The following is a 20782-nucleotide window of genomic DNA, read 5'->3' as shown; positions in this document are numbered from 1 at the left end:
GGTACCTACCTTCTCCCTGGTTTTAGCCCATTTTCTTCCTCTCTGCACTGAGCTGAGGGTGGGAGTGCACTGAGCACAGGGCTGGGGGTGAAGAAGTAGGCTGGGGGTTGGGGTGTAGGGTCTGGCCAGGAGCTAGAATGAAGGAGAGGGCTCAGGGTTGGGGCAGAAGGTTTGGGTGTGGAGTGCTTACCTGGGCAGCTCCCATTTGGTGCAAGGGATGTAGGTGGGAATGTGGTGGGGGTGTGTGTAGGAGCTCCCATTTGGTGGTCAGGATGGGAGTGGGGATGTGGGGGGTGCAAGAGTCAGGGCATGGGGTGTGTGGGGGCTGGGTATGTGGGGGGGTGCAGGAGTCAGGGCAGGGTGCTGGGGGCATGTGAGGGGGTGCAGGAGTCAGGGCATGGGGGGCTGGGTATGTGTGGGGGGGTGCAGGGGTCAGGGCAGGGGGCTGGGGGTGTGTGAGGGCTGGGGATGTGGGGGGGGGTAGGGCGGGGAGCAGGGTGGGAGTTGGGACTCCTGGGCTCCGGGAAGGGGCTGGTGTCTGACGCTCGGGGGAGGAGTGCTGGGAGCAAGGACTCTGGATTCCTAGGTTTCCAGCTGGGCTCTAGTTGTTGGAGGGGGTGGGGGGCAGATGGAGACTAGGGCTCCGGACTCCTGGGTTCTGCCCTCAATGCCGGAGGGGAGTGGGGTCCAGTGACCTGGGGTGGTGAAAGAGGCGCGACCCAGCTATTCCCAGAGTCCAGCAGGTGGTGAGTCGCAGCCCCCGGGTTTGGGCTGTGGGACACAGCCTGCCCCAGTACAGAGCCAACCTCATCCCGGCACCGGGGCTCCAACCCCGGGGCAGGCTGCCTGAGTCCAGGGAGCGGGGCCGGCCGTGCTCGGGGCGGGCGGGCGCACGGCGCAGTTGGGATCCAAGACCCTTCCCCACTTACAGGCCTCGCGGGCGCTGCTACTCCTGTGAGGCCGGGTCCCTCTTCTTGCCCCCGCCAGCGGGGCCGCTTCCCAGACACACTAACCCGGAAACATAACCTCCCGCCGGAAATGACAGAGGTCAGCAAAGCATGTGCAAATGCAGGCGGGAGGGGCAGAGAAGAGTGAGCCGGGCCGGGCAGGATTTTTAATGGCACGCTGCTGCCTGCTGGGGTCCTGGCCGCCGGCCCTGCTCAGCCGGCAGCGGGCTGAGCGGGGCCGGTGCCCGGGACCCCGGCAGGCAGCAGCATGCCATTAAAAATCGGCTCGCTTGCCCTCTTTGGCACGCGTGCCATAGGTTGCCGACCCCTGCCTTATAACATGGAATAATGACATTATAAGTGAGATTAATGCATGCAACAATTTACAAGCATCTCATAGAGTCAAAAAACGAAATACATTCTTATAAGACTTGTACCTATTTTGAACAAAACTAACAAACAGGTGAGCTGGTTTGGTTTCCAGCTACGAGTTTGTCAGTTCTTAGCTAACACCCAGTGTCTTGGCCAGAGCTGGCACTTGGTTTACCAGTGTACCACCCCAATGCAAAACTGGTGTAGAAGGGGTATCACTGACTGTGATGGGATGTGCTCCCACACTAGCCCTGCAAGAGCTGAATTTGGCTAGGTGGACCCACTCAGCTAATTAGGCTTCAAACAGGGGAGCTTCAGGCTGGAGGCAGCTAAACAGAGAAGCTCACTTGTGAGGGACAGGCAGGGCTTCTACAAAAGACAGGAAATTAGAAGCAGAGGGAGCTGCAGTGATGAGTTGCCTAATGTCCCTCTCTGGGAGGAGGGAGTGAAGAGACTGGCAAACTCAGAGGAGTGGGGTGGGCCAGAAGATATGGTGGAAGCAGCTCTGGGAAAGGCAGCAGCATGCAGGGAATAGAACTTTGCTGTTGTGTCGAGGGTCCTGAGTAGTACATGGAGTAGAGGGTGGGCCCAGATTCCCCTGCCAGCCACTGCCGAAGTGGCACTGTCAGGCAGTGAATCAGAAGACTGCTGGAGAGCAGGAACCCTGATACACTCCCCCCTGGAAAGGTAAATCTCAATAGTGACCTGGCTGGAGGGCTGAGTCAAGAAGAGGACACTGTGGCTCCTGAGAGCGAGAGAGGGGCTGCAAAGGAGAAACTGCTGGGGTGTAACTGCTGGAAGGGGTGTTAGCCAGATGGAGCTAATTCCCAGAACTGCTAGGAGGCAGCACCATCCAGCAGTAAGTATAGTTACCTCGTGACAACTGATGGAGAATGTGGGCGTGATGGTCACCCAACAGAAGGGGTCAGTAACGGACTGTGCCTGACAAGAACCCCTAGGTGAGGGGCAAAGAGACTGTAAGGAGGTTGAACCCTGCCACAAGAGGCCATAAGAGAGAAAGAACCCCTAAGGGAAGGTGAAAATAGAAATGCCCACAGTACAGACTTTCTTTGCTGAGGGAAGTTGTCCCTTACTGGGGTAGATGCCGGAATTGCCGCTCCCACAGAGGGGAGCTGAGAAGCAACAGGGGGGTGGATCCATGCTATATGGGGACAGATATTGGAGAACCAGCAAAGACTGTAGGAAGCCCAAGTGTATTTACAAGACTGTATGATGGGAGTAGCTGGTCAACAGCAGCTGTTGTACAGAATCCTGCAGGAAAGAAGCAGGAGTTGGCGTAAGGGCCAGGAACGGGAAAGGTGCTCCAGGACTAGGAGGCCACAGGCCAAACCCCAAAGGTGCTATGGCTGTGGGAGCAGGGGACACCTGAAGAGGGAGTGCCCCTATACGGAGGGAAGCAAAGAGCCTTACCAGGAGGCAAGGACCCAGAGAGCACCACCCAAAAAGTGATTGGGTCAGGGGAGGATCTGCTTTTGGTGCGGGGAAAAGGGCCATATAAAGAGGCAGTGCTCCCAAAGGGAAAAGAGAGACTCAGGAAATGGGCAAAGGTCAAGGCAAGAGAAAAGAAGAGCCAGTGCCCATAAGAATGGTGGAGAAGCCCAAGAGGCAGGTAAAGAAATGTGAAAGTTCCTGCATTACTTTCCTCCCTGGGGCTTTAACACAAAGATCTTTCTTCAGCATGCCCATCATACCAAGTCTTTTGCGATTCCTGACTTCTTTCAAGGGTCTGTTGCACCAGATCCATCATAGCCTGTAAATTCTCTTTAAAAGGAATGACATACTCCCCTACAAGTTACATGCAAAATCAAACACATTAGTCTGTGCATTACAGACCTAGAAATCAAACTGTTTTCCACAAAATGTTCTGCAGTTTCCTGCAAAGTTGCAGCTGATGTTTTCTTACAGTTGTGCAAATTATTGTAGAGTGAGGAAAAGGGATATAGCTGAGTGATAAAAGCGAAAAAAACAAAATGTTAATGGAAGGAAAAGAGCCTATTTATTTCTGTACAGTCAATATCCCACATGGATTCTTAAAATAAAATGAAATAGAAGAGATAGATGATGAGTATCAAAATATAGAATAAAAAGTTCTCCATATTTCAGGGATTCTTGGAGCCAAGGTTTTGTTTGAATTGGAAAGTGTAAATAGAAATCCAAACTTTCACAATTTTAGGAATGTTTATATCTAGGCTTCTGCTTAAAATCCATTTATTAAAAAGAAAATGTCCTTCACTCTCTCATATGAGTAAGCCAGGGCTTAATTCTGGACCCAGTTCTGTGGTCTTGACCCAGGAGGAAAGCTCCCACTGTCTTCCATGGGAACAGCTTTGCTCAAGTGAGGATGGCAGATTTTGGACTGTTTATTACTACACAATTTAATAGGTTTTACTGACAATGGGTTATCTCTTGAGTTGTTTAAAACTGGCCTGAACTGAACACTACAATAGGAAAAACCCTGCAACATCAGGGGAATTAAAATGACCGAATACTCTGTGAGGGTCTTTTCCATTTTATATTTTAGATTCTCTGACCATCTAATGCACTCTGACTTGTCCCAATAAGTGTAATGCTATTCAGAGCAATTCTATTCTCAGTTCTGCCTCTGCAACCTCAGTGTCTTCATTTGGCCCATTGCACTTAAACAGTGTAAAGAAAGAATGAGAAGTAAACAGATCCCCGAAGCAATGCTATTTCTGTGGATTTGCCCCAAGTCTTAATAGTAAATTAGTTTTTGGAGGATGCTGCAGCTGCTACCTAGTAGATCAATCATTTGACTTTCATTAGATTTGACAGCTATAAATGCTTTTAGATGCAGAGGTCCCTTACAAATGAAATGCCATTCAACAGCCTAGGCTTAGGATAATTGCCTGAGTCAGCACACAAGAAGCCCTAAGCGGAGATAAATATTTCAGTTTGCGTGGTATTCTTGAGAAACAAGAAAGAGGAGAAAAATAAATCTTGGAAAACAAATTCTTGCCAGAAATAGATACTTCTGTACGTAACAGAACAAGAAATCTCTATACGGAGATCAGAAAATGAAAAATGGTTTCCCTTTTCTTGAAAGTTACTTGTATTACTAATTTACTTCTTAAAATTCCGTGAAACCTATGCAGGAGACCAGCTTTACTAGGCAAACCTCCAAAATAAGGGCCTGATCTGAAGCCACTTGAAGTCTATTGGGCTTTGGATCGTGCTCTACCTGATTCTAATTCTGCTCCACTTTTATTAGAAGATCATTCCCTTTAAACAGCTGACATGTCGTTCCATTGAGTGCTCAGCTAAAATGGGTTTCATTTTCCCCTCAAGAGGTAATACCTGACCATTAAAATAGTACAAAATCCAAACTTCCAAAGCCGTGGAAACACGCACTTTAAGTTTTCTTCATTACACGCCAAATTCTGCAGTCCGTATCCCAGTAACATTCCCATTGAAATGGATGGGAATTTTGACTGAATAAGGATTGAATAATAATAAGGATCTTATTCCAAATTCAAGTCTCCCTAAAGTTTGGAGTACATTTCTTTTATGAAAATATGAGCCAGTGAGCCTAATTTCAGTACCAGGTAAACTGTTAGAAAGAACAGAATTATCAGACTCACATAGATGAACACAGTTTGTTGCAGAAGAGCCAACACCGCTTTTGTAAAGGGAAATCATGCCTCACTAATCTGTTAGAATTCTTTGTGGGTGGCAACAAGCATGTGGGTAAGAGTGATACAGTCAATATAGTTTAATGGTCAGTTGTCTTTCTGAAGATCCCAGGTCCCTCACCAAAAGCTCTAAAGGAAGCTAAGTAGTGGGATAACAGGGAAGGTCCTCAGTTAAAAGATAGGAAACAAAGGGCAGGAAAATGGTCAGCTCTCACAAGGGAGAGAGGTAAAGAGTGGGATCCCCCTGGATCTGTACCAGGACCTGTGCCGTTCAACATTAATGATCTGGAAAAGGGAGTGAACGGTGAAGTAGCAAAGTTTGCACATGATATGAAATTATTCAAGGTAGTTAAATCCAAAGCAGACTGCAGAGAGTTACAGGGTGACTGGGCAACAAAATGGCAGATGAAATTCAACATGGATAAGTACAGAGAAATGCACATTCAAATATTAATCCCAACTATACACATATAATGATGGATTCTAAACTAGCTGTTACCACTCAAGAAAGAGATCTTGGTGTCATTGTGGACAGTTCTCTGAAAACTTCAGCTCAATTCACAGCAGTGGTCAAAAAGGCTAACAGAATGTTAGGAATTATTAGGAAAGGGATAGAAAAGAAGACCGAAAATATCATGCCACTATATAAATCCATGGTGCAACCACACCTTGAATACTGCATACAGTTCTGGTTGTCCCATATCAAAATGGGTATGGGTGGAAATGGAAATGGTTCAGAGAAGGGCAGCAAAGATGATCAAGGGTAAGGAATGACTTCCACACCAGGAGAGACTAAAAAGAGAAGAACTGCTCATCTTAGAAAAGAGAGGACTATAGACCTCTATCATATCCCACCCCTTAAAGTCATAAATGGTGTGGGGAAAAGTGAATAAAGTATTATTTCCCACAATACAAAAACCAGGGATAATCTGATAAAAATAATACAAACGAGAGGAAATATTTTTTCATCCAATGCACAATTAACCTGTGGAACTCATTGCCATGGGTGGTTGTGATGGCCAAAATAATAACTGGGTTCAAAAAAGAACTAGATAAGTTCATGGAAGATAAATCCATTGATGGCTATTGGCCAAGATGGTTAGGACATGACCCCATGCTCTGGGTGACCCTAAACCTCTGACTGCTGGAAGCTGGGAGTGGAAGACAAGGGTAATCACTCCAGAATTATCCTGTTCTGAACACTCTCCCTGAAGCTCTGGTACTGGCCACTGTCGAAGACAGGATATTAAGCTAGATCAGGGATGGGCAAACTACGGCCTGTGGGCTGCATCTGGCCCGTGAGCTGTTTTAAGCCGGCCCACAAGCACCTGCTGGGGAGCTGGGTCAGGGGCCGCACCATGTGGGTCGGCCCTGCACCAGCTCTCCAGCTGTGCGGCTCCCGGAAGCCATGACCTGGCCCCTCACCGAGGGTCGGGGGCTGCTGCACGCCTAGAGCCGGAGAAGGAACATACCACTGCTTCCAGAAGCCGCTTGAGGTAAGCTCTGCTTGGAGCCTGCACCCCAGAGCCTCTCCCCATGCCCCAGCCTCCTGCCCCAGCCCTGATCCCCCTCCCGCTCTCCAAACCCCTTGATCCCAGTATGGAGCACCCTTCTGCACCTCAAACTTCTCATCCCCAGCCCCACCCCAGAGCCTGCACCCCCAGCCAAAACCTGCACCCCTTTCTGCACCCCTGCCCCAGCCCTGATCCCCCTCCAAATCCCTTGGTCCCAGCTCAGAATACCTTCCTACACCCCAAACTCTTCATCCCCAGCCCCACCCCAGAGCTTGCACCCCCAACTAGAGTCCTCACCCCCTCCCGCACCCCAACCACAATTTTGTGAGCATTCATGGCCTGCCACACAATTTCTATTCCCCGATGTGGCCCTCAGGCCAAAAAGTTTGCCCACCCCTGAGTTAGAAGGACCATTGGTCTAACCCAGTACGGCAGCTCTTATGTTCTTATGGAAGAACCCAGCAATGTAAGAAAGGGTAATAACTCCAGTACTTACATGATAACACAATTCTTACAAAATCACAGAGAGAGAGAGATATGTAGGCAGGGATTCTCAAACTGGGAGTTGGGACCCCTCAGAGGGTTGCGAGCTGTCAACATCCACCCCAAACCCCGCTTGCCTCCAGCATTTATAATGGTGTTAAATATATTAAAAAGTGTGTTTAGTTTGATAGGGGGGGAGGGGGGAAATCGCACTCAGAGGCTTGCTGTATAAAACAGGTCGCCAATAAAAATGTTTGAGACCCACTGTAGTAGTAGTAATTAGTACTTACTGTGTTCAAAACATTTTGCAAACATTGAAGTCACTAAGAAATGGAGGTGCTCAGGATTTGGTCCATTATCTAATCAATCTTTGTAATGCCCTTGGAAGGTAGGTAAGCAAGTATTGTTAGATTTTATTTATTTATTATTGTTATTATTTCTGTTGGTAGTTACAGCTGCTAGGAAATTTTTCATCAGAACAGTTTTCTGTCAGAAAATGCTGTTTTGATTAAACTGATTTTTTTGTGAAATCATTACTGATTTTGAATAAATTTCCCAGGAAAAATATTTTCAATTATTTTGAAATGAAATTTAAAACAAAAATTTTGTTTACAGTTTGTTTTGTTTCACTTGTATATTGCATTCACATTACTGCTAACATGTCATGAATTAATTGTACAAAATGAGATTATGATATAATATTTTGACTATTTTATTTTTAAAATAATTAAGGGCAGCTACTACTTAGTACAGATTGAAACATCTTATATTATTTTCTTATTCAAAGTGTCTCCTATTTGTGTTCTGATGAAACAGTTTGACACTTTGAACAAAAAACTATAAGTACTCAGAGTACTAATTAGAGTAGCTGTTTTCAATATCCTTGTGTTAGCCTGGAATCATTTTTCTAGGATAATGAAAACAGCTCCTCCCCTAGTTAATACACTGAGTGTGCATATTTTTTCTTGTACTAGCCAACTTGTTTCACTTAGGGCATTAAATGGTCATTAAAGGCAATGTTAACTATAAGTTTCCATCATTATTAACCTTGGCTAGATTTCAACCATCGATTTAGATATGAAAAACCTTGTATTCTATTACTAATCCCTAAACTACTCAGTCTCCGGGGTGACCTTTTCACAATCACCTTTATTGCTTATGAATTCTTCATCTCTACTCTGACTTTTATGTTGTCTCTAATAAATTAAATCTGTCTCAGCTTTCAGAAGCCTGATGCATAAGAATGGCAAAAGAATCTCCACTGAGGAAAGGGAAAAAATTCAACTTCTATACAGAAGGAGCTTTTAGTAAAATCAGTCCTTTCCATGGGATATTACAAAGTACTACAGTCCATGTACTGCATGTTCTGTATTTCAATCACTTAGCTCTTACTGATTTCAAGGGGAGGTGTGCATGTGGATCAAGGTCTTGCCATGATCCAAAGGTCTGAACTGCAGAAAGGCATGGCATAGAAGTGTCCTTCTTCATGTGATACTTTTTTGCCTTAGTTCAACACTTAGCATGAATAAAAGTGAGGAAAGATAAAGGGAATTAGCGTAGTCAGAGGACCTTTTTAGTATAGCAGCTACTATCCCATGTCCCTTTCCCTCTCCATATCCATATCCAAGGGGGCTGGTGTGACTAACAGACTCTGATCACTGACATGGTTATTCTGTATCATTAGTAATGGTTGAAAACAGTTATTTGACAAGTGAATGTTATGCTTGGGCCCACCCATTTCACAAGAGGTTAGTTTAATGTGGGTGGGCCTGTTCTTGTGGCTCTTGCTCTGTTTACTCATTCCTTACTCTCATGATCTCCTTCTAGCTTCAGTAGGCATTTGACTGAGTAAGGACCTCAGGAATTGCCCCCAAAACTGTAACAGGTCCATTTAATCCTATTTCAAAACCTAGGGTTACCATACGTCCGTTTTTTCCCAGACATGTCCGGCTTTTTGGTACTAAAATCCCAGTCTGGGGGGAATTGCCAAAAAGCCAAACATGTCCAGGAAAATACTACTCCCCAGTCCCCTGCTTACCTTGGCTCTGGCAGGCTGTGAGCTGCAGGCAGATTGCCCCGTGGCGGCGGCGGCTACTGCTGCTCCCCCCAGACACCTCAGCTCTGTGTAGCTGAAGAGCCGAGCTGCCCGAGCAAACCGTGAAGCCGGTAGTGCTCGGGCAGCTCTGCTCTTCAGCTGCACAAAGCTGAGGTGTCTGGGGGGAGCTGCAGGCGGATACCCCCGCGGTGGCTGCGGCTGCTGCTCCCCCCTCCCGGGCTCCGGCTGTGCTGGGGAAGCGCCCGCCCGGGGGCACAGGGTCTGGAGATCTGGGGGCTGCCTGGCAAACCGTGAAGCCGGTAGTGCTCAAGCAGCTTCGCGTGTCTGGGAGGGAGGAGGGGGAATGCGGGGCACTCAGGGGAGGGAGCGGAGTTGGGGCGGGGACTTTGGGGAAGGGGCGGGGCCAGGGAGGGGAAGGGGCAGAGTTGGGGCGGGGCCCGGGCCCCATGGAGTGTCCTCCTTTTTTAAGGTTTAAATATGGTAATCCTATCAAAAGCTATGTTTTGAACTTAACCTGCAGTGATGAAACCACCACCATGGCAGCCTCTGCAATTAAGTAGAAAAAGCAAGAATTTCTTGTAAGAACTGATGACTCTTTCAGTGGCTAGAAAACCATCCCTTGAATGAAAACCCCCATGAATGAAAACAGTCATCAGCTCTGAATGTGGAAAGGTGACGTCTTCAAATTTTACTAAATCCAGATTTGCAAAGGTACCTGTGGGACCTTGATGTTCAATTCTTGTTAATTTTAATTGTAATTGGGTGTCTCAATTCCTTAAGGTGGCTTTTGACAGATCTTAGTCATCATTTTTAACACTAAGATATTGAAGGGCCCTAAAAATTGTAACTAATTTTTTTGTATTAAATTGTTTTTCTGTTTGTATGGTGTGATGGGGTGTCCACACAAGGCAGAGCAGATTGTTAGGTTAATTTACCTGATAGGCTGCACCTGGAGAGAGCCAGGGATTGAAAGGCTGATTGATGATGGAGCTCTGCTGAGAAGGAACAGGCAGAAGTGGTATAAACCCAGGAAGTTGAATGTGAGTTCTGTGAGCCAGAATCATCCCAGGTATAACTCCTTTGCAAGTAGTGGAATTGCAGTAGGGATGAATTGGCCCTAAAAGCAATAAAAGGCTTATTTATACAGCTATTTCAGGTAGGTGTGTATTATGTAAAATAGGATAACTGATTGCATTACTGATATTGCAATAAAGAATGATGAAGTAAAGGGATATTTGTGTTTTAACTGTAGTAATAGCTTTGGCCACCCTTATTAATACAAAACATTTTGTACTCAAACTACACTAGGATTTTTTTTTCTGTTTATATGAATAAATAAGGAATCTAATTTCTAGTTCCTGCATCAGCTGCTCAGCTAACTAATTCAGCCCAGCTCTACTAAAGTCAGTAGAACAATGCTGATTTACATCTGCTGAATATCTGGACATCTATTTTCACTGATTTTAGGTGTTTTTTTAGCTAGTTGGGTGCCTTTTTTCACTTCTTGGAAAAAATGTTATAATATATTTGTAACTCCATAATTTTGAGACAAAAGCTGTTGGCTGACTTAGCCCATGGCTGTGATGAAGTTAATCTCTAAACAATGACCACTTTAAAAGAAAAAATGGGAGGGGGTGTGGGTCAAGAGGAAAGCCCAAGAAATATCCAGAATGGCAAGCTACGTATTTTATGCTGATGCCTCTGAACTGTATTTTGCTGGCTCATCATTACGTTGCATACTATCATTGATATTAATCAGTGCACATAAGATATATTTAGTAACACATTACTGAATGCAATTTAATTATTATGACTTTACCCAAACTATCGTTAATCAATACCCATTAGTTTATGGTAACTCTTTAGTGTCGCTGAGTAAAATATTGCCCCATCTGTAACTTGGATGAAGAGAAGTGTGTTTTCACCTACACCTCTACCCTGATATAATGCAACCCGATATAGCATGAATTCAGATATAACGCGGTAAAGCAGTGCTCCGGGGGGGCGGGGCTGCACGCTCCGGCGGATCAAAGCAAGTTCGATATAAAGCGGTTTCACCTATAATGCAGTAAAAAAATTTTTTGGCTCCTGAGGACAGCGTTATATCGGGGTAGAGGTGTATATGCTGGTTTAATTTCACACCTGAATACATGTGCTTTCTTGAGTCCTCCTCATGCAATATTCTAGAAACCGGCATGTATACACTTGCTCCTGTGAGGATGATTTGAAAAGAAAAAAGTTACCAATAGCCTATGCAAACATTTATTTTTATTTTTCTTTTTCTTTTTTTCAGAAAAAGGACTCTGTATCGTGCACTGGTATGTGTTTACTTCCATATAAGTAATCTTATAATAATCAATATGAACTTCTATTTAAGACCCTGCTCTTACAAAGCACTTAAGCATGCACATAGTCCCCTTGAAGTTCCATGCATGCTTAAATGTTTTGCTAGATTATGGCCTAAGTGAACATCAAAGTTTATTAACCTAGAGGTAAATCTCAGTTCATATTAAAACAAAGGGACAATAAATCTTGATGTTCAGCAAAACATTATGTTCAATATAGCATTGCATATATTTTGAATATATTCATCAGAAATATCTTGAAACGTCTCCATTGTGAAGATTTATTTTTATGATTGTAACTTTCTCCAAAGTAACTTTCTAAGTAGAGTATACAGTGGGAGGTCAGGGAGAAAACTGTCCTTGACATTTGAGCCAGAAAAGAAGCACAGATTTGCATACTCATTTGGATTTCTTGAAACATGCAGTAAGTGAAAATATGCAGTGATGGCGTAGTTGTGTTGGTCCCAGGTAGGGTGACCATATTTCCCAAAGGGAAATGGGACACCGCGTGGGGCTGGCCCGAGCCCCAGCCACTTGCCTGAGGGACCCTCCCCCCTGCAGGGCTGACTCTAGCCATTCTCCCAAACCCTCCCCCCATGAGATGTTGCTAGTTGCCCGAGCCCACCTGCCTCTGCCCTAGGCTGTCACTGGTCTCTTGAAACTTGCTGCCCCCCCCTCGAGGCTATCGCTGGTCACTCGAACCCTGCCAGCCCCCTGTGCGCTGGACCACTTCCTCTCCCCCCACCCCTGCCTCCCCCTGCACTGGGCTGGCATCTCCGCTTGCCCTTCCCTGCACTTTCCTCCGCACCACACCCTACCCCACTTTTTTTTGACAAAAATGGGCATTTGTCCCATTTGCTCTTGCCAACTGATCAAACTTTCACCAAAAAGAAGTCGGGAGGGCTGGGACAGGGCTTAGAAAAGGGACTGTCCTGGCCAAAACAGGACCTATGGTCACCCTAGCCCAGGATATTAGAATGGCAAGGTGGGTGAGGTAGTATCTTTCATTGGACCAACTTCTGTTGGTGAGAGAGACAAGCTCTTGAGCTTACACAGAGCTCTTCTTCAGATGTGAGAAATATATATACCTTCAGCTACTCATTATAGGATTTTTATCTTGTGTAGGATGATAGTGTGGGGGAGAGGGGGGTTGTCCACACAGGTGAACAAAGGGTTAACAGGAGTTATGTGGTTCCACCTCTGCTAGACCATATGCTATAGGAACCATCTGCCCTCACAGGATGAGGGAATGATCTAATTTCTAGGATTCTATTACATTTCAATCAACTGAACAGATAATTTAATAGTGGAATCTACACAGTGCTAAAGCTGGGTCTTAAAAATGTTGTTATAAAATGAAGCCTAAATTTCCATGAAGGGAGAGATTATATTCCATGTATCCAAGCTGTCATTTCATTTAATAGGTGTTTCTTCCTAAGGGCACCCAAATACTCATTTCCATAGCCAAGTCAATTCTCTCAAGAACTGCCAGATGTGTCTGGTTTTAAAGAATTTATTTTCTTGGCTACCATTGTATCCCTTAAAATACATTTATTTATGTTACAGCCAAGGTTCCTCCCAAATGAAAATACAATATTACTTAAAATGTATGGTAAAACAAAGGATCATATGGACAGAGATGTTCTGTTGAAGACACCTTCCTAAAATCAATTGCTTTTACTGCACTCCGAGATTGTAAATACAAATGTGGCACCTCCAGCATTTACAATACAGAGCTGTGTGAAAAATGAAAAACATCACTTGCAGATAATTTAATTAAAAATATTCTGAAGTTCATCAAATAAATTATTCAATGACTATTATTCAACCAGCTCTACTTATTAACTTAAATGCCAGCACCAGCTATGTCTCGCTGCAGTCCAACTCATCTGGAAGACTTATATGGCAAATCAACTGTAGCATTAAATTAGAGAGGCTCATCTCAAATCCCTTGATCTCTCTGTTTTATGAACTTCAGTGAAATATAGATATGGATCCAGATTTTGTAGCTCAGGCCCCTACACAGTTGTAGGTCAATGGGAGTTTGCCTGAATAAAAACTGAGTCCAATCTGGCAAAGACGGATGTACATGTTAGGACTCCACTCCTGTTTAAAGCTGGGGCTTCAGTCTCTGCAGGATTTGCTTGTTAAAGAAGGTAAGATGGGGCAGTCATAAAGGGTTTATCAGCACAAGTTTGCTCAGAAATGGGAAGCCCTTAGGGTGTTACGGTGATCCCCCAGACTGTGTCAATAAATCCATTCTACAATAGCACACCACACCAGGTATACAGTACGTGCCACAACTTACAAACCACTATTCTGCAAATATTTAGAGACTTTGCAAATGTGTATTGGCAATTTTTTGTAGCCAGCTACTTGAAAACCAGATGCCATAGTTGTCATGAGTCCAACTGTACAGACTTTAAATTGAGAGGGAAAGAAAGCTATCAATCACACATTTTAAACCTCAAAAATAGCTTTTCTGTACAAAATAATACCTAGATCTTATAAAGTACTTTTCATCAGTAGATTTCAAAGCAACTTACAAGAAGGTGAGTACCATTATTTCCATTTTGTTATAATGAATTTAAGGCGTTATATTTGGCAAACTGCCATTATTAGCTTATTCCCTGCCACCAAAAAGCTTATATCTTACTATTACTGCACAATGTAGTGAGACCTGATCCTATTTGGGGCCTTCAACTATGGTATTCCCAGAATATTAAATAATAGTATTTTCTGTCTATCACTTGGATTTTCCTTTTCCTTTATTTAATTTTCTAATTAATTTTTATGTTGAATCTAGTGTTCATGAAAAATGCAGGAATGACAACTCTGAAATCCTTTTTAGTTAAAGACATACATAACAACTTTTCTTCGTTACACTGTCGCCTGGCTTTGAAGCATTTATCTAAAAACTGAAGCCTCTCTATCCGTTCATTAACCCCCTAAACCATCCATTCATTCTCAATCTCATTTAAATAATTCTTTGTCTGTCATTAGCTAGGCTCAGATTGTTTATCTATACACTGTCCCAAAAGATGTTTTCTATTCTCTCCATTTAGGAATTTCTTCCATGCTTTTCACCAGGTTTTTTTGGCCACATGGTCAAAATGTCACCTGCAACTTTGCTATTTTTCAAAATCTACATTTAAAGAATTGTATTTGCTCACTTTGCTACAATACATAAAATCCTCCTTTGTATATCCAGCGGCTAATAACATTATAGTTTCATAATAATCTCTGCAACCAAAGGCTACTTCAGTATTTTGCAAGTAGGGATTAAAATCATTGGTATGACAACTGTATTGCTTTATGTACTGTTACGATCATGGGTAAAGGCGTTTTAAATTGTCTGGCTTTTCATCAGTTTTTAATGCTAGGTAGACTGCACAATTAGTGGATTTATGTGTTTAATTTTCTTTTAGAAGAATAGCTTTTAAACCACTTTTTTAATTCTGTGCATCTGAATAATAAATTATTCATGCAGCACCTGAAATTAACTACTATGTTCCCGAATAAGCAAACACAAATATGCTTTGCAAATAAAATAAATCCTATTTAGTTATTAGAACAATAGAAATTAGAGCTGGGAAAGACCTATTAAGTTTTCTTGTCCATCCTATTAGGAATGTTGAAGGATTGTTTCTACCTTTTATATATCAGTTTTTCTTGATGGTCAGCTTAAATGATCTTGTTTGTTTTCCAGTTTAATGTAACATACCAAGAGAGAAGGAGACTTTGGATGAACATATGAAGTTTGGAGGTCTTAACAAAACAACCCTCCAAAGTCCATGGGAGCTGCTGAGTACTCATTACTTTTGAAAAATGAGTGGTGAAATGCTGGTCCATTGAACTCAATGGCAAAAATTACATGGACTCCCATGGGCCTGCATTTCACCACATGTGCCCAAATATGGGTTTGAGCTTCATTTTAGTCTCACATTTTTTAAAAAAAATCTTGACCTGTGAGTTCTGCCGCAGCTCTTTCACAGCAATGAGGGCTGGTTTCAAATGTCCAGAAGTTCCATTAAGTTAGCAGATACCACTGGCGTGAGCCCCCACCCAGAAACCTGGAAAAACTAAGTATCTCCCTGGGAGTCCTTAGCAGGCAAACTTCCCCACTTGTCAGTCTGTGTACAAAACAAGTAAAATTTTACTTGGGGTCAGGGGATAGAGGTCTCTTTGTTCATGCATGACTAGCAGCTGAGATAAATAACACAAACCACCCCCATACATCCAGAAGGTTTGAGATGGTTGATATATGTTCTGCCATTTTGAACAACACAATTTAGTGTAAATAAAGCTAATGGAACCGGAAACTCATTAAACTCTATTCTGAATGTGATTTCTGCTGCCACCAGTCAGGAAGTTACACATTATGCACACTGTCACTTGATTCTTTTGTAGATCCCTAGAGTACAGGGCCGGCTCTGGCTTTTTTGCTGCCCCAGGCAAAAAAGCCTCCTGCCCCCCCCCCCCCCCCAGTGCTGGGGGGAGGCCGGAGAGCTCGGCTGGGGCTCCGCTCTCCCTGGCGGCCGGAGAGCTCGGCCGGGGCTCCGCTCTCCCCGGTGGCAGGAGCCGGAGCACCGTGCTGCCCCCCTCCAGGTGCCGCCCCAAGCATAAGATTGGTGGGCTGGTGCCTGGAGCTGGCCCTGCTAGAGTATCACCAAATGGCTCACTCTAGAGAATCGCGTATGATATCCATTTGTAAGTAATGAACCGCTTATTTTTCAGAACAATAATCCTTATCTCAACTTCCACCTTCTGTATTTGCCTCTTAGCTCAACTCAGAATGAAAATTCTCTCTTTTCCTCTCCATATTCCCAGAGCCAGGTGTTTTTCCAGCTGGGGCAGCTCAGGAAGGCTTGTTCTCTGTGGAATTTATCTTTATTTTTTTACTGGACTTGCTGCCAACCCATGTGAACAGTTTTCTTCCCCATCCTCTTGCAGAGACTGAATTTGTGGCCTTTCCAATGTTTTCTGCACCTGTTGATGCAGCAGGAGCATAGGACCTAGTGTCAAACCCAAACTCTGATCCCCACACAGCAATTCACTGAACTGCTACTAGGCTGCTGTAACAACCCAGATTGCTAATAAGTTGTTCTAGTTGCTGCTGCAACAGATGTTGTTCCCACCTCTTTGTTGGCCGGTGATTGCTGGCACCACTGCCTGCCAGGAGCTAGCTCAAATGGCATCTCACTCTGCAACCAGGAATAGTCCTACAAACATGACCTGGCTGGATAAAGTTAAGTGTTAACTTTTGAAAATGGGACTTAGGCTACTAGGTAACTTGGATGTTCTGGAAAAATTTATCCCATGATTGGCTTTCAACTAGCTGGAAACCTTGAAAAATTGTATTATTATTTTGTGGGTCATGGACCGACTGTCTTTTTGTTCTGTGTTTGTAGCAACTAGCACAACTTGTCCAGGTCCATGATTAGGGCTCCTAGGTACTACCACAATACAAATAATGACATATACCACGTTATAGGAGTGGTAATGGATGGAATACTATTCTCTCTGGCATAAGGCTTTAAAGATGACCTACAAAATAGGAAACAAATTGTTCTTGTACTTTACTCTCTTTTTTATGATGTATAAGGACTATCTCAATGATTGGTTTGATTTTTAAATGTCTGGTTGTGTTTTATATTCAAATGATCAGTTCCTAGCTTCCCTCTTTGCTGGAGCATGTTTAGCAAGTACTTTGGACCTTAATGTCACACTAGGCTGTAACCTGAGCTGCAGCATCTCCTTCCAAAATCTGAGGGGATGGGTGCGAAGGGGATGTTTCGTTTTTAGAGTCTTTAGGGGCTTCTCTATGCTAGCAAACTTCATGGCTGTAATTCTGGTAAAAATGCCAGAATCCTGCCTGTACTGTGAATTCCATGACTACTAATGCCAGTGGAGCTGTACCTATGGTAAGTTTATGGCAATGAAATTTGCTAGTGTCGATTCAACCAGATGGGGAAACAATGAATTATAGCTCAGCTGATATCACAATTTCACCATGTCATGATCCTCAGGCAAAAAAGAGGGAAATGAGGAGTTGATGTTTCCAGTGCAGTATTGCCAGTCTCTAAGCATTCAAAAATCATGAAATTTTAAAAATAACTGAGTTTTTAAAATTTGTCTACTGGTGTTTTAGCTTTTATGATTCATATTTTCAAGGTTTTGTCTGCAACCAGGAGGTAAGAAACTTTTTTTAAATGAAAGCTGAAATACTGATGTGTTCATATTACTCCTGGAACTGGTGGTATAAGAAAAACACGCAATATCCTGGCATGTGCAATAAAAACACAAAAGTTGGCAACCGTGGCAAGGTAATAGTAATAATAAAAAAACAGAAAATCCCCTTTTAAAAAAAATAAAATTGTGTATAAACTATAAAGACAACAAATTACAGTTCACCTTTAAAACTTCTCGGGTGCTCAGTGTGACTTGGTCTGAAAAGGTATTGTGAATTGGCTGACAATAGACTGCAACTAAATACCGTTAGGTCGGTTGACTGGAGCAGGATAAGGAAGAAGTACTTTCAATTGAACATTGAAATAATATTAAAGTTCTGTCTGGTGCTGAAATTTTTTTAAGTATGTGTTTAATATTTTAGAATCCCTGACAATTTTTCTCCAGCAAGGTGGTGGTTGTGTGGCAGAGGCTGTTGTTTGTTGTGGTATCCAATGTGGGGATGTTACTTTTGGTGGGTTTGATTGCATCTATGCTGCATTTATTTTGCAAACTAATTGGGCTTCTTTTGGATAGGTTAAAAAATAACTCTGCATGGTTGGGTGTAGTAACACATCCCTCTTCTCTTTACAGCCGTGCACAGCTGATTGCACTGTATGGCACTATGCAAGACTTAGAGCAAGCCCTGGCCTCCCAGAAGTACAAGAAATTAGGATGCTGTCCTCCACCTAGTGGCCACATATAACAGTGAACTTAACCAAATATTGGCGTCTAAACCAGTGGCTGGATCCACTAATTATTCACTGACAAAAAATGTTCTTAACAGTCTTAAGGTTGCCCGATGGTACATTGTGCCCTTGCAGAATATCAAGTTCAACAAAACTCAAACTTCTGAAAATGAGGAAATAGAATTAAGGTACATGGCCTCTCTGCCTCCCTGGAGCCACAATAGCCATTGAGAATTATCTGCATTCACTCCATACTCCTGGGGGAATTCTGCGTGGAAAAAATTAAAAATTCTGCACACAATATTTTCAATTTTTGCATATTTTATTTGTTAAAATAACACAATATAATCACACCAGTTTTAATTATTTTTGGTCATTTATTTCAAAAACCTATCAGCAAGTACGACTAATACTACAGACAACAATAGAGATTCAGGAAATGTTTTTTGACATAGATTCCTTACTAGGCATATTAATACAGTTTAATTCATTTAAACTACAATATAGAACCGTATTTCCCACGCCCCTCAGAAGCAGTGCAAAGGCTTGGGGGAGTCAGGGGTAATGGAGAAGCTGAGGGAGAGGGAAGTAATTGCTAGGAAGGAGTCTGGGTGTGAACTTGGAGGGTTGTTGGGTATGGGTGGGAAAAGTATAGAACAGTTTTTGGGGGGTGGGTGGGAAGGGATTGTTAGGAAGTTTCTCCCATGCAGACCTGGCTGACCCCTAGCTTCTCCCATTCAGTCAGGCACATCTGCCCCAGTTCCCATGTGTCCTTGCACTCCCTGTCCACATGTGTTCCTCCACACCCACTCAGACACCCACTCCCCCATCCCTATGTGGCCCTGCACCTCCCTCCCCCTGTGGTTCTGTGCCTCCACTCCCATTCAGCCCTTGCCCCAGTCTGTCCTCCCCCTCTAGCCCTTTTGAGCCTCTGTCTAACCCCCCAGCAGCCCCATGCTATCTGTCTCCTCATAGCCCCTGTCTCCTGACCTGGCCCGACAGGCGCTGTGAAAAAGGCACTGCAGTCTTTCTCTTCCCTAGCTCACCAGAAGCTGCTGCTTTGTTCTATCACCACAGTGCCCTCTGGTGGGCAAAAGGCGGGACTGCAGCAACTTTCTGGCAGAAGCTTTTTTCTGCGCAAAACATTAAAAATATGCATGGCTCATTAATTATGCATGTGCACAGTGGTGCAGAATTCCCCCAGGAGTAACTCCAGGTGCATTCACTGTGTTAGGTGTAGCTGCATTGAATGGTGGAGGAATTAGTTGGAACAGCTTGAAAGAGCTGTGATTGTAATATGAGGTGATGTGGAGGGCTGTGCCCCTCTGGAGGTGTGTGTGTGTGCGCGCGTGCCTGTGATGGGGCATCTGCCCCACACTGGCAGAGAAGGGGTTAAAAGCAGCGTAGGAGGCTGTGCAGGGAACAGCCAATAAGAGGGGCTGCAAGGGACAGTCCATCAGCATCCAGTTCATATAAAAGTGAGCTGCAGGGAAGACCAGTTCAGTTGCTGCAGGGAGCCCAAGGGAGAGGACTGGGTTCCTAGAGGGCTGCAGGAGGGTAGCCTCTCAGACAGGGCAGCTGGTAGTGGGTACTGGAAGAGCTAGAGAGAGAGCTCTGGCCAGCTGCTGGGACTTGCAGGCTCAAGGCCCTGGGAAGAGGGTGAAGAAGGTTCTGGGGCCGCAGAAAAGTGGCCCAGGGAATTTGAAGCAGTACTTGTGAGAAGTTAAGGAGAGTCAGTGGGAGGCTGCTATCTAAAGGGTCCCTGGGTCGGGACCTGGAGTAGTGGGTGGATCTGGGTCTCATTCCCCACTGGGGAAGTGGTTAGATTCTAGAACTGAGATTCTCACCCTCACCCCCACCCAGGAAAGGGAAAAACACTAACGGTGACATGGCCAGAGGGCTGAGTCAGGAAGATGATGCTGCAGTACTTGGGCTGAGATGGGTCTGCAGAGGCAGGGATGACGATAAGTGAGGCGTCATCAGGGGAGGGTGCACCAGCTAGCAGAGCTAATCCCCATGATGGCCAGCACAAGCACCACAGTGGTGAGGGACTCCTGTGACATGTGGTGGAGAATGTGGGCATTCAGCTGCCCCTGAGGGAAGGGGATTGAGTGAGTGACTCATATTGTTTGACAGCTACCCCTGATACAAGGGGAATGGGAAAGGCTATAGAAGAGACACCTGGGGCAAAGGGACAATGGAGCCACCATGGGCAGAGGCCTTTTTGGTGGAAGGCATGTGTAGCTTCCCAGGCTGGACTTCAGAGTAGCCACTCACACTGAAGAGGGTTGAAGAGCAACCAAGGGGGATCCAGGACCTAATGACGTAGATGCTGAAGAACCAGCAGCTACAGTGGGAAGCACAGAGATATCTGCAGGAATCCCCGAGGTAGCTGGCTGAAAAGCAACACTGTTTGTTTGCTCAAGATCCTACAGCAGGTGAGCAGGGGCCAGGAAGCCTGAGGCAAGAAGCGAGAC

The 20782-nt window shown here is 44.4% G+C and overlaps 1 protein-coding gene and 1 long non-coding RNA gene across 2 annotated transcripts in view; one reads left to right on the top strand and one right to left on the bottom strand.

Moving 5' to 3' along the window:
* Positions 1 to 9369, bottom strand: part of LOC101954012 (sulfotransferase 6B1-like) — a 31986-nt gene extending 22617 nt beyond the window's left edge. Inside the window, exon 1 of the mRNA XM_065568701.1 lies at positions 9026 to 9369. The gene's annotated coding sequence lies outside the window, so the exon portion shown is untranslated. The remainder of the gene's footprint in view (positions 1 to 9025) is intronic.
* A 690-nt stretch (positions 9370 to 10059) lies between these two features.
* On the top strand, positions 10060 to 18347 carry LOC135975861 (uncharacterized). The gene is made up of 3 exons (XR_010592905.1): positions 10060 to 10199; positions 11337 to 11361; positions 18211 to 18347. It is a non-coding gene; the product is annotated as an uncharacterized LOC135975861 (long non-coding RNA).
* The last annotated feature ends 2435 nt before the right edge of the window (positions 18348 to 20782 follow it).

Source organism: Chrysemys picta, chromosome 1 (assembly GCF_011386835.1).
Source record: "Chrysemys picta bellii isolate R12L10 chromosome 1, ASM1138683v2, whole genome shotgun sequence".
In the NCBI taxonomy this organism is placed as follows: Eukaryota; Metazoa; Chordata; order Testudines; family Emydidae; genus Chrysemys; species Chrysemys picta.
The sequence above is the reverse complement of the archived record's forward strand: the minus strand, read 5'-3'. Positions and strand labels throughout refer to the sequence as shown.